The sequence below is a fragment of the Equus asinus genome, chromosome 2 (assembly GCF_041296235.1).
Source record: "Equus asinus isolate D_3611 breed Donkey chromosome 2, EquAss-T2T_v2, whole genome shotgun sequence".
Taxonomy (NCBI): domain Eukaryota; kingdom Metazoa; phylum Chordata; class Mammalia; order Perissodactyla; family Equidae; genus Equus; species Equus asinus.
In genome coordinates, this window is record NC_091791.1 from 76,634,916 (window position 1) to 76,649,901 (window position 14,986).

Consider the following 14,986-nt stretch of genomic DNA (forward strand, 5'->3'; position numbering starts at 1 on the left):
ACCCTGACTGCTGGAGACCCTGGAATTGAACATCTATACTTTCTGTACATGACCTCCAAGCCTTTCCCATTTAACATGCTCCATCCTCTCTCCCACCAGTTGGTTGATGGTATATGTGTACATAGTGGGGGAAATTCTCCCTTCCAATTTAGGCCATTTCTCCTCTTGAACAAGCAGGTTGTCTTGGCAGGAGACCAGCTAATACAAAGTATAAACATCTTGCCTGGGGACAAGGGGGTCAGAGCTCATTTATTTCAGCTCGTTGGACTTGGCTCGGCAGATGCAAAGCTGACTCCCAGGTCATTTTCCCCACTTTTCTCCACTCTGCTCCACTCTATCTCCCGTCACTCCTTCCAATCAGAGAAAATTTAAATGGCAAGGCAACATGGTCTCCTCTTCAGCTTTGCTTCCTCAGATTCTTTTATGCTGTGGAAATGGACTGTAAGCCATTTGTAGCCCAGTACTCCCACTCCAGGTTGAAGAATGTTTGTAGGGACTTCAGCCATACAACTCCCGGGAGCTAAATATTCCTCTATATTAGGAGACACGCTCACCCTCCCTTAACGTCTTCCTCTAACTTTGTCTAAAACTTGTTGCTTTTTATATACATTCTTCTGTTCGTTATCCACAGGTGAGGCTTGTTGTTTCATCAATGACCAAGGTTCTTTGCCTGTGTTGGGATCTTTTTTTCACTTGGATGCATTCAAAGAAGTGAGTTAGGTAAGCCTGCAGTTGACTACAAGCTTTCCAGGAACTTCTGCTTTCTTTGTCATGGTGTCTTATTGGTACATATAAATCTATTCCTATTATTTCTTTATTGCTAATTGTATGCTTCGTCAATAATGTAACTTTCTTCACTAACTTTTTTGCATGAATGCTACCTTTTATGAAAGCAGCCTTTGCACACTCTTTTTGGAGAGAAGGTGCATTTGGGAAGCAGAAGGGTATGCGGGTATCTGTGCCTCACTTTTACTTGAGATGTTTCTGTATCTTTTTGTTTTAAGTGTTTTCTTTTAAATTCACTATAATTGGATTATTTTGCTTAACCTAACCTGAGTGATTTAATATATACGTGTGTGTATATATATATATATATATAATTTCCTATTTTATATGTATATATATGGACATATAGATTCTGTATTTTTTGTTCTTAATTCTGTCATCTTGTTTTATGCTCTCTCCTCTGGTATGCTTTTATTGTTTCTTTTGTGCTTTTCCTAAGAACATTTCCTTTGTTTTTATTTTCTGCCAGTGATTTGGAAACATATATCCTGTTTCAAATTTACTTGTGGTGTTCTTTAAGAGTTTCCAAAACATACATGTTTTGTTTTCTCTAATTGTCAAATTCGAGAAAATTTAATAACTTTTTACTCTCTCATTAGATAAGGAATATTCGTGTTCTCTCATCCATTTGCTTTTGCCAGTATTATTTTTATTAACTTACTATTTAAATGTCAAGTACCTTCTAATTTAATATATTTTTTAATTTCTGCAAACAAGCTTGACTCTTTCTTTACAAAACTATTTCATATCTAGATCTAAGTGTGTACCTGGCAATAATGCTGACCGTGGGCCTTTTATTTTATGACTTCCCCCTTCCTAAATATTTGCCTCTATTTATTTTTCACTCTCCCAGTAAGTTTTCCAAGAAGGGCACGTGGGTCTTGGATAACTAAGCATGTCTTTCTGATAGCTTTTTACAGGCTGGACATAGAAACTTCGAATCTCTGTATCTTTCCCCAAGCAAGCCCAAAGGAATCACTGCCCTGTCTCTTAATGTTCAGTGATTGGAGAAATGCTCTGAAGTCTCTGAAAAATTTTTTCCAATATTTTCCTCTGTAATTTTCTTTCTTCCTGCAGGGTGACTTGAATGATTACTCTTTATCACTGAAATTAAAACATTTGGGCAGGATATACCTGCATGCAGGTTTCTAGTCCCAGGATGATTGATTTTATTCTGAAAGTCTGTATTTTCTTTTATAACCTCAGAAAAGTTTTCTTCCATGTGATATTTTTTTCTGCATCATTTTTTCCAGTTTTTACTTCACGGAAAGCCAACTCACCAGACACTGGATTTTCCTTTCTCGATATCCCTCACATTCCCTTTCATCATATCTACCTTGTATATTCACCCTACTTTCTTACGAAGCCCATGTAGCTTGGCCTCCAGGTCATTGTCTTTTTTCTTTTACCAGCTCTTTTCTTCACTGTTTATGGTACAGCTTTTAATTTTGTAACAGAATCTTTGACATTCCCACCTTCCTTTTACTTTTTGTCCAGTCTCTTTTACCTCAGTCTATCTTAGCCTCTTCCATATGTTCATCTCTATCTCACAAACTTCATGATTTCTTATATATTTTATTCAGAGTACAAAATATATATATATTTGTTTTCCCCTGTCGTGGGTGATAAATCCTTTTCTCCATATTCTTAGGACAACCATTGCCCTCTTTTAATCCCAGTGTCTTCTCATTATTTTATTAGTCACAATAGAACGAGAAAATCAGTCTCAGGGCTCTATGTCAACAGCTGCGGAGCATTTAATCCCCTTTTCTCACCTGCAGATCTTGAGCTGAGGGAAGGTTGTTGTGTCCTCCCCTTGGCTGAAATCCTCTTGTCCATCAGGAATCTAATTTGTATGTCTCCACTGAACTGCGATGAACCGTCCTCTGCTGAAGTTGCTCAATGTGCTGCATATGAAGAGGAGAATGTGCTCCTGGGTAGGTGGACACGCACGCTGTTCTATTCATCTTGGCTAGAGATATTCCATGCAAGCGGCAGTCCCCAGAGAAAGGGACTCTCTTGCTCCTGCTGTTTGCATAGTCTCTACTGTTGAGTTCAATCCCAAAATGCAGTGAATCACCATGTGAACATATCCACCCAGGTAACAGTGTCCTTAGTAGATGTGGTAAGGTGGAAAGTTCCAATTTGGTGGCTAGAGCAGGGGAATGGTTCTGTGAGGAAAGACTTCAGCATCTCAGAAAGCAAATCCTCTTACTGGGGGTTGGTGGCCAAGCTTTCTGTTTGAACCCCTGGGACAAGATCTCTGAGGCAAAACCAGACAGGGTGAATGCAAACAATCTCCTTCCTCCTTCCCCTCCAGTCATGTGTTGTTTCAGACCTTTAAATATGAGCTGTCTGTAAAGAATCTGTGAAAGTTCCATGGCTGGGCTCGCTGATGAAACTCCTTGCTTCTGGTGCTAGGAGCTTTGTCCCTTCTTCTTTATTTCATGGGATTCTAGCGGAAGGTGGAAGAGATTTATTAGGCATGGGTAGCAAGTGTCATTCACAACCTGGAAATCTCTTATTGTGTATATTTTTTATCTGCACATATGGCACATGTTTTTGTAAACCACATCAAAGACTTTATTGAGTGAAGTATGTTATACATGAACAAAATAAGTAAAACTAAACACATAGGTCTCAGAAAACGAAGACTCTGGTCCTTGATAGTCAGAAGCTATTTTCAAAAAATACTTGACTATATCTATTCTTTATAATTTTAATGTAATACAAGCTCTGCTAAGTTCTATTAAATGTGTTCATTAGGGTAGATTATCAAAGTTTGCCTTTTGCTTGGCTTGTCAACAGACTAGCTTACCTGAGCATATCTCCCTGGAGGTATGTTTAGAAGAGAGACAGGCTATTGACCTTGCAGTTCTTGTTAACTTTCACACTCTAGTTCACTCGGCAAACTGGCAACTGGGGATCGCTCATGATTCTCATAACTGTGCTGGTCTGAGGTAGGAAGCGTATCTCTTTTAATGGCTGGCCAGAGAACCTTAAATGGACCTCTACTCGGGGACTATTTCAGGCAAAATGCCCTGAGTGGAGGGATCTTGGTCCGGCTGCTCAACAGTGGAGGCCCTGCCCAGGTGTTGGCTCTCACTGATTGAGACCGTATCTCAGGTTGATCTGTCCCCCGATGCCCCTTTTACATAAGACACTGAACGCATCTGCCAGGTTGCAGTGGATTTCTGTCCACAAAGACTCTGGGCTCCTGACATCAAAGGGAGCCTGCAGTTACAATGCTGGCATTTTAAAAAGAAAATGCTGAAACCAAAATGGCCTTTCTTTCCCAACTTTTTCTTTGGAACTCACCAAAGCCAGACCCAAGGAATGTGATGACATCCTAAAAGCCTGTGATTAATTCATGCTGGTCCCCAAACCTTTGCCCCTCAGTGCCACATGGTGAAGCAGTTACTACCACCTGGTTTTGCTCCACAGCCAGACAGCACTTTCAAGAATTCCAGTCATCACTTGAATAAAGATAGGCTTTAGTGCATGGAGTTTATCATGCTATTTTATGCAAATCTCTTTTATCCATTCTCTCATTGAGATTCCATGGCGTAAACAACCCTGCTTACCAATAGATTATTTACACATGTAATTGATTGCTTTTTTCTCAATGAGTTGTTCAATGTGAGGTTTTTGGCTCCCTGTTCCAATGTTTTTGTACAAGTAGGAGGCCGAGGTGGCAGGAAATGGAAGCTCCCCAGAGGAGAAGTAGCTGTGATAAATGAGACTATGTAAGACTATTTGCATACAGGAAATATGAGCAAAGGAATGAGGCAACTCCTCAAAGTTTGCAAGTTGTAATAAATCAGTAGTGCTGAATTTTTTTGCCAAACCAAACTTTTTTAAATATATTGATTACTTATTGTCTTTGGTTTAAGAAGAATCAAGTATATATGAGGAAAACATAATTATAATTATTTAAAGTCTATATATAACTGATGGTGCGTGTTTATGCTGGAAAGCATAGTAACTTTGCACAACAGGGCCCAAATCATGTTATAGGATTTACATTAGAGTCTGGAAAATAAGAATGTATTTTGTCAATGCCAGCTTGACAAAAGGCTATAGAAAGGCAGAAGAGCATTAAGTCAACTTTTCTCCAGAGGAGAGAAGGAATATCTCTGGGGTTACACATTTCTGGATGGCCCTGTGTGCCCTCACCTGTCTGTATGATGAGAAGTCAGGCCCAGAAATCAGGGTGTCTACTAATGACCTCAGTCCCTCAACCACTGAGGCTTGGCCAGGATGTCACTGGGAACCTTAAAGTCTCCTGTGGGCTCGGGGTAGAAATGATCTAGCCATTTATAGTGAAACCCAGAGGAAGGTCCAACATGGCAAGGCTTCTCTACCACTGGGGCATTGGATGCCACCCGTTCCTTGAACCTTCTTCATCTGTGCTTTTGTTCACTTAACAAGATTTCCAAAACACACAATTAGGAAAACATATAGAATGCAGCTGATCTCACTGGAGATCAATATGTTATTATCTAAATAAATTAAAATTGCTCGCGTGCTGTGAACTTGCCGCTCTCCAGACAGATATGGGATTTTGCGTGTGCCGAAGGCCTAAGTAAAATGATATTGATGCTGACTTTGGTCACCATGCAAAGGCTAGAAACAACCAGTCCATCAACAGAGGGGAGTCAGATAAATCACAGTATATTCCCACAATGAAATACAGTGTGTCCATGAAGAAGAATTAATTGGATCTATATGTCCTGCTATGAAATAATTACCAAGATTGATAGTAAAATGAAGAGCAAGTGTGAACTACTCTGTAAAGAGTGCTCCAAATTGCATTAAAAAGATAAATAAATGTGGTTTTATGTGTTGAAACATTTTTGAAAGGATGTGGAAGAAAATTCTAAGAGTAGCTGCTTTGAACCCTAGCAGATGAGTGCTCTGAAGGAACAGAGGATTTATCTTCTTTTTATTGTCATTTGTATTTATTTAAATTGTCAACCAGCTACATAAATATTTTCGCAATAAAAACTCTAGCTAATTTTAAAATAGCATTATAGGGGCTGGCCCAGGGACATAGTGGTTAAGTTTGCGTACTCTGCTTTGGTGGCCCAGGGTTCACAGGTTTGGATCCCAGGAGTGGACCTACACACGCTCATCAAGCCATGCTGTGGCAGCACCCCACATACAAAATAGAGGGAGATTGGCACAGATGTTACCTCAGGGACAATCACCCTCACCAAAAAAATAAAAATGAATTAACATTATAGAAAGAGTTCAGTGTTTCTAAGAGTGCTTTCTCCTTAAATTAATACAAAAATGTATCAATCGATTTATGATGTATGTTTTTTTAAATTAGAAGGTTAAATCACATCAGAGGGGGACTGTGACTAAAAATTGAGATGATATATCTGAATACATTTTAAAGCATATATTACAAAGATGATTATAATCTCACCTTCTATTTTAGTGCAGAAGTTGAATTTGTCAACTCATTAATGACCCGAGTCCCTCTGAGTTTCCCACACAAGGAAAGACTCCCCTGGAGTCACATCTCATCTCCCAAAGGCCTCTAGGTCTGCCTCGGCTGCTGCTTTTCACATGAGGTAAGGGACTCTGGGGGAGCATCTTCTCTCTCACTCATCTGGGACTGCTGCCACTTCCAGCATGAGGTCAGTGCATTTGAAGCCAAGGAATACAGATCCTACTTGCTCAGGATAAGCTTTCTTTGATTTCACAGCAACGAAGAACCACCCAGTTTTGGAGTCTCAAGGCCCATAATCCAACACCTCACATTTTTGTCACCCTTGATCCCCATCCATGGTTTAGGCCTCTTGCCTTGCTCCCTGCTGATCCAATGTCCTTCAGCCATATGCTCCGCCCCTCCCCACTGCCACACCCTCCTACCACATCCCTTTTTTCCTTTGTTTGCCACAGTGTCTGGAGCACATTTTTTTCATGACAGACACTCTCACTCTTTAGATCCAACATATGGCCTCTTCGCAGAACAGATCAGCTCTCTTGCCTGGACTGAAAGGTGATTCTGCACTGAGAAACCCACCTCCCCCATGGTCTTCTCAAGTGGACAGAGACTTGGTTTCAGTTGGGTCTCATAATTCATCTCTTAAAGCTCTTTTACAAATATACTTGACTGTCTTGAACCTCTAAGTTTCCACTTCACCCGGCATTAAATGAAGCCAGCTCTGTACTTTTCTATATACCTACACATGCGATGCCGAGCTCTGTGGGTGAACTCACACAACCTTGAAGACTGAGACCAATAAAATTCTTGATCTCCAACTTTGCTTCCATAACACCCCTGACAGCCCTTCTTTTGGTCCTTGGAATATTTTCTCATTCAAAACAAAATTCATTCTAACATTTGCAATGCTTTTTCAGTCCCCACCTCCACGCTCATTATTCCCATAACCAACTAGTTCACAGAGAAAACAAAGGGTGTAGAGGAGGCTGTGGTCTGCAATTCAGACGTCCCTTTCAGGGCTGAGATACTCATTGCTGCAGCTTCTGGGAGTGCGGGCAGCTGATGTCCCTCACCTGAGTCCCTCTCTGGGAATTTCCCTCATTCACGGAGATCTGCTTCTCCCCAGGACTGGCCTGAATCCATGACTGGTTGACACAAGGATGGAAAAGCTTAGCCCCCTTGCCTCAAGGCAGGACAACTCTGAAGGGTCATGCCAGCGCCAGAGCTCCCTGTAGGATTGTCTGAGGCCCCTGTTGCAGCTGTACTACTGTTCAATTTCTCCCTCTTTTCCTGCTTCCCTCACCCTTCAAGGTGTTGTTCCTGAAAACATTCATAAACATCTTGCACGCAAACCTCCATCTCAGAGTCTGTTTCCTGGGGAATCTGGTGGACATGGGACAGGAGCTCCCTCAACTCCAGCCCTCCCCTCCTCCAGCCCAGAACTTAGTTGAGAAATAAATTAGCACTCTATCATTCCTTCTTTTGAACCTACATTCTTCCTCTTGTTTTCTGGATATACACCAGGGCAGAGTGCCCTCCCCACTCCCCCACCCACGAGGTGTGTGCCTAAGAGCTTTGTTCATAGATGTCCCTTCACTTTCCTGTATTCTCCACATCTCTCTGGTGGATCATTCTCAGTAGCATACAAATGTGTTCAAACCAAACTCATCTTAAAAGGTAAGAAAAGTCCTCAATCTTCTCTCTACCACCCTTATCTATTATCAGTTTTTACTCCCTTCACTGTCCAGCTTCTTCAAGAACAGTCAAGTTCTTCACCCTTCCTACATCAAAATACCCCCAAAACAGTTCTCACAAAGGCATCAATGACATCTTAGTGGTCAAATCCCAAGGACACTTTGAAATAAATCAACATGAGATACCACTTTCTTCTCTTTCATGCAGGAATTTTCAGTCTTACTCTTCCTTCCCTCTCACAGGTATTTCAGGGTTCCATCTTTCACCCCTTTCCCGTCACAACTCATCCCTCCCCAGGGCCCCACCTTGTAGAATGATGACTCTGCCATCTGTATTTCTGATCCACACCTCTTTTCTGAGCTCTAGACCTCCGCATCCAAGCGTGTCTCTGCCCACCCACACATTACCCAACCAGTCCTCTGCCTCCAGGCCCTCTAGGCTCTAGTCAGACTATACATCTACTCTTAAGTGTCCAGGCCTTTGCACATGCTGAAACTACTGCGTTGAAAGTCCTTTTCTGCTTGATCCTTTCTCCCTCAAATTGCAAACTCCAACTTACACTTCAAGTGTTAGATTGGGTGTCACCCCTTCTGGAAATTTTTTCTGCTTAGTCAATCCTAAATTAGGTCTTCCTTCCAATGTATACACATAGCAATCCGTGTTTACTCTTGTCTTAGCAACCAGAGCCACCGTGGACAGCTTTGCAAGCTGTGAACTGCACAACACCAGGGCATGCAGTTACATAGACTGCAATGTGAATGGAACCCTCTAGAATGTGAGATGCAGAAATTCTGCTAGCACTGAGCATACTATAATTAAATTACCTATCTATCTCCTATGAAGACTTTGGACTCCTTGAGTACAGAGACTATGCCTTATTTTTTCTTAGCCCCATAGCCTTTAGGATAAAAATCTAAAATTTAAAATCTGTAGTGTCAACCTAAGACCTTTCATAATCAGGCTTCTGGTGATGTCATCACCCCCATCTACTCATGCTTCTTCTTCCTTTCCGAAGATCCAGACTAGTCTACAGTGGCTCTCTAAGACTCTCTCAAGTCTCCATGCGATGTGAGAGCATAGAACTCTTTTTGATTGGATCTCCTACCTTCCCTAAATTCCACCTAACTCCTACTCATCCTGTAACACTCAGTGATTTTGTAACCTACTGAAGACCCTTCACACTAAGGATGAGAGACAATAAAGGAAGACAGCTATAATTTAGAGTGTGTGCCGTTGGAAATCATTTCTTTACATTTTACTTGCTTTAATATGTGCTGAACCTCTATGAAATAATACCATTGTCTATTGTAGAAATATAGAAACTGTAAAGTGATGAGGTGAAATAACCTTCACACCTGGAGAATAACCGGCAAAGTGTAATTTTAAATAAGGCCTGTAAAGTCTAGTACTACTAGGGGCTGGTTTCTGACCATAGTTAGCCTTAAAAATCCTATTTATGATTTAAAAAATTTAAAATTAGTAAAAAAGTAAAGATTTACAATCAGCATGAAACTTCATACATGAAAACCAGTTTTCTGTTGCAGATAAATAAACTGGTAGCCTCTTGTCTTTTTCAGGTGCCTCCCAGATGTGTGTTGTTGATACTCAATATGCGCCTGTCTGAGCCGTCCCACCGCAAGCTGAAGTGGGCAAACCCTGGAAACTACACACTCAGTCCCTTAGGATCTAGCCGGAGTCTACTGTTAAGTGGCCTCCTACAACATTTGGAAGGAGAAGAGAAAGAGAAGCCATCTAATGCTCCCACAGCTGAGGGAAGGCAGGTGCCTTTGGCAGACGGAGGTCGTGGAGTTTTCCCTGCCATGAGGCTTTTTTGGAAAATGGCCCACTTCAGGGCTCTGGGCCCCTGAGACTGACATGGGGCTTCCCAGAACCTCGGGCATCCTTTTGCAAAGACCCGCTTGGGTGCTACAGATGACTGAGACCACAGAGACCTCCACCTTTCAGGATTATCCAAAAGCGGCCCCGGTCCTTCACGGCCCAGGCTCCTGAAGCTTACCAAAGCCTCTAATAATCTGCTATAACATCTTATTCTTCCAAATACCTAGAGCAGTAGTTGGATTCTTGATCAAACCCCAAGTGGAAAAAATTTAGATATTCCACTTATTTCCATAAGCCATAATAAAAGAGTTCCTAAGCAATGATAACGAGTCCCTGAGTAGAATTAGACAACTTTTAAACAGTGGAGGAAGAGTGATGAGGTGTTTCAATTTAGGCATGTTTGAAATATATCTTATCTTCTCATTTTAGAACATGCATTCTGTATAGAGTATAAAAGGACAGATTCTGCTATGTTAAAGAGAATAATAGCAACAGTTTTATTTGACGTCTCACCCACCGCAGAGATTTCTTTAACTCACCCAATTTGCCTTCCCTTCATATCCTGGGTATGAATCTCATTACACCACATGGGATGCTCTGTCCAGGGCAAGAGCTGTCAGCATGGAGAGCTTCACCCCTGATAGGACTGCAGAGAAAGACTACATCTGAGCACCCCTCTCCCGCAGGCTGGACTTAGTGTACTGAGTAGACCCAGCTTGATTTATGGCCTATGGGCCGAGAAACATAAAAAAGCCTGCCAGGTAGATAAATCTTAAAATATATTATGCTTTCATCGTATGGACTGAAAGATGAGGGAGAAGGTGCTCTCCCCTAAAATAATACGGTCTGGATTATTTTTTGCATTATGTTAGGAGATAAAATATTTCTCTTCCAGATTTCTGGGATTGTGCATGAGTGAACATCTAACAGTGCTTAACTCATCTTTGCAATAGAAATCCATTTCTGCCATGAAAGCTTCACTAGTTCCAGTGAAAGCCAAGTCATCGTCCCCATGGCTTCTTCTTCCAGATCCAGACCAGTAAGAGCTTTTCACCCTCCTGGCCTAGGGAAGGGCCCCTTTTGCTGGCCTCTCAGAGGCTCCTGGGTGTGCAGAGCTGCATTATTCCATGTGCTAGGATCAGTGTTTCTTCCTCCTTCCTTCCCTCCTCCCTCCTACCTTCCCTTCCTCCCTACTCTTCCCTCACTCCTTCCTTCCTCCCTCCCATCACTCTTTTTTGAACATCTTCTTTGTGTAAAATGCTGTGATTAGGTGCCGGGGATGTCATGGTGGTCAGGACCCAGCACACCTCCTAGAGAAACAGACTCTGTTGGAGAGGACAGTCAAGGGATCAGTGATCACCGGGCAGTTTGATGCGTGTTATACCAGGAATAAGGACAGGGCCCTTTGGAAGCACACAGGAGGGGCAGCTCACCTCTCTAGGGCAGCACTGTCCAATAGAAATATAATGTGAGCCACATATGTAATCTTGAGTTTTCTTGTGGCTATATTTAAAAAAGGTTTTAAAAGGTTAATTTTAATAATATATTTTATTTAACTAAATTTATCCAAACTATTATCATTGCAACATGTAATTGATATAAAAATTATGCTTAATCTGTTGAGTAGTTTACACTTACAGCTTAGAAATTCAGTTCCCCAGTCACGCTGGCCACAAAGAAAGTCACAGACTAAAGTCCTATTGTTCACAGAAGAAAGTCTTCATACTGACGTTCAAATCCCTTGATGATCTAGGCCATTCTTCATCACAAACCTTAAATCATAAGCACAAAGCCCTTCACAGCATCCCCAAACCAGCCATTCCTTCTTCACATCCACCCACCTGAAATATGGGCTCCTCTCTGAACTGCTCACTCCCCCAGCCTAAGAGCCCCGAGGCCAGGCCAGACTGATGGCCACAGCAGGTGTTCACCATCACTGTTACCTGTACTATGCATGAAAGGGGGCAGTATCATTTCATGTGCTTCCCCAAAGCAAAACTAAGACCAGTGGGTAGGAGTTGGTGGGAGGCTGGTGTTAGCTTGGCCCACAAAGCCTGCTCTGAGACAGTGCTGTTCCTCCTTAAACATGTGTACACAGTTCCTTGGATCTTGTAAAGATGCAGATTCTCACTCGGTGGGTCCAGGGTGAGCCTGAAGCCCTGCATTTCTAAAAAGGTGATGTAGATGCTGTGGTCTGTGGACTTCGCTTTGAGTAGCACTGCTCAAGACCTTTGTAGTAATGTCTCAAATGTGAGTGAGTTCTCTGGCAGGGGAGGTGTTCAGATACAGGCTAGATGGCCACGGGGGTACACTAAGAGTAACTTCGTACTCTGAGATTCGGAGATCCGTGATTCTTCTGAGGCTCTGAGGACAGTGTGGGAGGTCTCTATCCTCTGCCTGGAGAAGTACGTGATGGGAAGCCCATGGCTGAGAGCAACTGGGGCAGCTACCCCACCCCCTTTGCCAGCCCTGCCTTCTAAGAAGGCTGTAGGACACTCTACACAAAGTGCTTCTTGGCCATCTGCATGTCTTCCTTCGCCACTTTCTTGTCACATCTACACAGGCAATGAAAATGTGCTTCCAGACTCCAACCACAGGGAGCGTAGATAGCCAATGACCCCAGCTTCTGATTTTGCAGCCCAGCCATGCGTGGGCAGAGGCCACCCTGCCCATGAGGGTGGGCAGCAGGGAGACCAAGTTCTGGCCTGCTCCCTGAAACCAGGATTCCTAGGGAGTCCACGATGCTTCCTCCCAACCTTCTCTTTCCCCTTCCCTCCAGTCTGACTTCCTGTCAACTCCCACCCTCTACTTCTTCTCACCCTCATTTCCCCTAATAAAACCTTCCCACACTTGGTCTCATCTCCTGCCCCTCTCAGAGGGTCCTGGCCAACCCACTGTCCTTGCCAAGTTCTTTTGAAGCATTAGTGCTTTTCATAGAGAGTAGTAAGAATATGCCAACTAAATCTTGGTCATATTTCCTGCAAACATTTTCCTTAGTTTGCTATTTTCTTTTATTTTTGCTCATGGTATATTTTTGTTGCTGTTTCTTCAGTGGTTTTTAACTTTTACAAAATTCGAATCATTCCCCTCAATATATATCCCCTAACCCCACTAGAACCTCAACTTCCCTCTGCTGCACTGCACAGGACCTGATAGTTGTCCCTAAACCATCTCCCAGGGTTCAGCAGAGCATGAAGTCAACTCATTAGCAAGGTCTTCAGCTTTCCAGAAGGTGGTTTACAACCCCCTCACCTTCCCTAAGCATCCTGGGGTCTCTCTCCCCACTCAAGTGGCTCATTGGGCATCTTTTCCAAACAATTACCATGCTCTTCCCAGGAGGGCTTCTAGTGAATTAATTTTCCCCAAAGCATTATAATTACAAAGCCCATGTTCATCCTGGAATCTGATAAATATTCATCTCTCTCCCTCTAGATGATTTTCATTGCTTTACTTTTATAGTTGACTCTTCACCCATATGGAATATCTTTTTGCAGCGGGGTGAGGGGGAATATTTTGAAGTACCATCTCGGATGGTTCTCTAATAAATAATTTTCCAATTAGATATACATGTATACATTTGTGATGCCGTCATGTTATGTCCCCAGCAGAGAAATGCAAACACCTGGCTTGCGTTTTGCTGCCCAAGCTGTGAGTGCAAGGAGGCAGCAAGGTGTGCCAAGCCCAGAGGGGCTGGGACATGGACCAGGTACCCATGAGGGTAGGGCAGGCCCTAGAGGAAGTTGGGCCAGCTCAGCCAGCTGGGCCTTAGTGTGCTGATGAGTGTCAGTCAGCATCCCAGACAGGGCCAGTCTCAGGGAGTCCCGGCCCCTTGGAGGGCGGCTGTCTTGGCAGGATGCAGGACCATAACTCCCAGGGCCAAGGAGCAGCCAGTAGATAGTGATCCTAGCAGACAGATGGGGACTCCAAAGACACCTGTTCTAAAGTAAGAGACAAAATAGGGAAAGGTCAGGGCAGACAGTATCCCCAAAATGCCTAAAGACCCCTCTTCTAGAGGTGAAGGGGCCATCACAAAACCAAGCAGTCTGAGGTGAACATGCAGGCACACCAACAGCAAGGCTAACTGGATGCTGAACCATCCAAGGGTAAGTACTGTTCCCAACAAGTGCCCCTTCTGTGGGAAAGAAGCATCAAAGAACAGAGAGAAGCACCGTGGAACCGGGTAGGCCCTTCCTACTAAAAAGATATAACTCGTGGTCCCAGCAGGTGGTGTCACCAAGGGAGGCGAGCGCCAGGCCAGAAACCAGAACACAGGGGCCTCAGCCTCCACCAGTGGGTAGGTATGTGAGAGCAAGCCAGTGCGGGCAAGTCAGAAAAGCAGCCCAGCAACCGCCCATGAAAATTCCAGAGTGGCAGGCAGAATAACCCCAAAGGGTCCATGTCCTAATCCTACACCTTGACCCTGTTTCCTTACTTGGCACAAAGGACTGTGTGGCTGTGGTTGAGGGTGAGGCCTTAAGATGAGGAGATGACCCTAGACTATGCAGGTGGGCCCGAAAGGTAATCTCGTTGGTCCCTGTAAGTGAAAGAGGGAGGCAGGAGGATGAGTCAGAAAGAGGTTTGAAGATGCTGTGCTGCTGGCCTTGAAGATGGAAGAAGGGGCCATGCCCCAAGGAATGCAGCTTCTAGAAGCTGGAAAAGGCAAAGAAACAGATCTTCCCCCAAAGCCTCCAAAAGGAACCAGACTGCCGACACATTGATGCTGGCACAGTGAGAGCCAGTGTGGGCCTCGACCTCCCAAACTGGAGGATGATAAATTCAGGTTGTTTGAAGCCACTAAATTTGTGGTAATTTGTCACAGGAGCCATCGGAAACCAATACACACAGTTAGATGAAGCTGTGAAGAGGAAAATATTATCCAACTCTACCCAGAAGCTGAATTCCTTTAGAATTTTGCCCAATAAAATTATCCACCTAAATGCAGCACTGTACACCCCAATTGTATCTTTCTAAAAACGAAATAAAAGATTCTGGGAAAGACAGAACTGTGATCTGCTTCTCAGAGAAACAGATGTCTATTGCAGCTTGGATCACATGAAACAAAATATGCATTTCCATCGTCCGCTCCTGGCCACGTGCTCCAATCGCAGGGAGGCAGAGGGGGAAAATTCCTCTTTATCTCCTTGAATTGAATATTTAATGTTGGAAATTTCTTTTTTATTGATTTCTCTCAATAAGCTCACCTGTAAA

General features: G+C 43.3%; 1 long non-coding RNA gene across 1 annotated transcript; it reads left to right on the forward strand.

Annotated features, from left to right (window-relative positions):
- The first annotated feature begins 630 nt into the window (after positions 1-630).
- LOC123283380 (uncharacterized) lies at positions 631-14,729 on the forward strand. Its single transcript, XR_006524023.2, has 4 exons — positions 631-720; positions 2,568-2,723; positions 6,233-6,368; positions 9,517-14,729. It is a non-coding gene; the product is annotated as an uncharacterized lncRNA (long non-coding RNA).
- Positions 14,730-14,986: the final 257 nt, after the last annotated feature.